Source organism: Octodon degus, unplaced genomic scaffold (genome assembly GCF_000260255.1).
Source record: "Octodon degus isolate 3935 unplaced genomic scaffold, OctDeg1.0 scaffold00009, whole genome shotgun sequence".
NCBI lineage: Eukaryota > Metazoa > Chordata > Mammalia > Rodentia > Octodontidae > Octodon > Octodon degus.
Window position 1 is genome coordinate 8,617,714 of NW_004524585.1, and position 2,488 is coordinate 8,620,201.

Here is a 2,488-nt window from a genome sequence, read left to right on the forward strand (position 1 = left end):
AAAAAAAAAAAAAAAATGAAGGAGCTGAGTTTAACATGTAGTACTAAAAAGAAAACCTGTACATATAGCACTGATACTGTTATGTAAAGTAAAATGAATAGAGTCAGCTAAATCCTACCATAAAAAAGACATTTAATAAATAATGTAATTTGTCACAGTGTGAATTTTGAAACTTTGTTATCCTCTGAGTATGTCTTAATTTCCTTTCGTTTATTAAATAATTCTATTAAAGGAAAAGATTGAAGCATAAGTGTGATAAAGCATGACAAAACAATGAGGCCATTATCACATTTACAGAGTCTTTCCCTAATGCTCTATCTCTAAACCTTAAAATTCCATTTGAAAGATTGGAATATACTCACATTCCAGTTTAAATGTCTGTGTTTCAGAATAATCCTTCCTCCCTTTTTTCAGGAACAGTTTAAATAAAGGCACAGCCCATTTCAATCCCAGCAGCTCTCTGCCTATCTCATTATATACCATCTTAATTAAAATTTAATTATTTCACAACTTTCCTCAAAAATAATAGCTAGTTAATCATGATTTTTGTCATATATATGTAACATCTCTTTCTGAATAGACAGACAGACAGAGAGATGGTATCCCAAAACCTCAAAACTCTAAAATGATTTTGAGGAAGGTATGTTTAAATCTCTGAAATTTGTTCTCAGGAACCTAACATAATAGCAGTCCTAAAAATATTCAAGTATGGTTTAATAAGAGAACAGGTGGCACAAGGCCCTTGGTTTGATACTTACAAGGGGAGCGGGGAAATTGCTGCAAAATCTTGAGTTTCAGCTGTTATTTCTTAGAAAGACAAAAGCATCTATCTCCTGGGGAAAGTAAAAAATAGACAATGTGCCTTCAAAGTCATAATGACATTATTTTCTACTTATATTAACAATTTAGCATTAAACAAACACTTATGTCAAAATAGACTGTACTTTATTCTTTTGGCAAAATAAACTAATATTATTGAAGAACACTTTTCAAAATGAATTTTTCAAAGCAATAATAAAACAAAACTTATGACCACTCCTTAAAAGAAAAAATGTAAAGCTAATCAAAACATAACATAAATGGCCAGCCAAATAGCTCAACAGACTAAAATGCCTGCTTAGACAGGGGCAGTGACCAGGGTTCAATCTCCACGTGTGTACCAGGCCTACAACAAAGGCACACCGCGACAGTGACTGAGACTGGGCGTGCTGGCATGTGCCTGTAATCCCAGTGCTTGAGATGATGAAAATAGGAGGATCACTATGAGTCTGATCTGTGTAGTCAGACCCTGTAACCTGAACGAAATACATTAAAAAAAATCATAACAGAAAATGCATCTCGAGAGCTCAGGCCCGGCATGAGAGTGAGACAACCTGGGGTCCGTGGATCTTGAATAGAACCAGAGTGCAGGCCCTGCATGGAACCCTGCAACAGAACTCCCTTCAAAGAGGCAAGAGGCAAGATCCATCCAGCTGATTCAGGAGCAGAATATCTTGCCAGAGCAGCACAAAGGGTTCAACTCAAAGGGATGCAGCAGAAAGAAGTGGAGCACAGCAGCCAGACCCCAGCCAGATCCAAGCCATACCCACCTGGAAGAATCTAAACTTTACAGATCCAGACCTGGTGCTAAGGTAATAACTCTATCTAAGCTCTACACCAAAGGTCAGAAGACAGTGCTGTTCAAAAAGACAGAAGGAACAAAATGCAGTCTCAGGCCCTCAGCACACCCAGTACAGAATACAGAAGACACTAGCATAGAGGAAACTGGAAATCATACACCTGATATCTCTGAAACAATAGCGTTTGAAGTAAAGAAACAACTGAGAAAGGTATAGAAGAAATCAGATCAGAAATAATTTCTGAACTAAAAAAGTAGTGATAACTATAATCAAAGAAGTACTAAGTGCTTCTAAAGAATACACTGATTAAAAAATAGAGCAGAATATAAAAATGATGGAACCCTTGAATAAGCAATTTAAGAAAGAAGTAGAATGTATGAAATAGATTCAAAGTGATATACAGGAAATTAAAACCTCAATCACAAGCTGGCAAAACCATTTGCATGAAAGTGAAAATAGACTTTCTGACCTGAAAGACGCTACTGCAGCTAGTGAAAAAGTAAGAAAAGATCTTTTTAAAACAACTAGGATGCAGGAAAAAATAATTCAATACCTGTAAGATGATGCAAAGATGAACAATATGATACTAATCGGCATTAATGAGAAGGAAGGAGTCAATACAAGTGATATAAAAAGAATGTGAGCTGAAGTAATAGCAGAAAACTTCCCAAATATGGGGCAACAATCTGACATTCCTGTAACTGAAGCATATAGAACTCCAAATGACATCAACCCAATTAAAACCACACCCAGACATATAATAATCAAGATCCCAGAAATTCAGCACAGGAACAGTATACTAAAAGTCACTAAAGAAAAGAAACAGATCACATTTAAAGGAAAACCCATCAGAATAATGGCAGATTTCT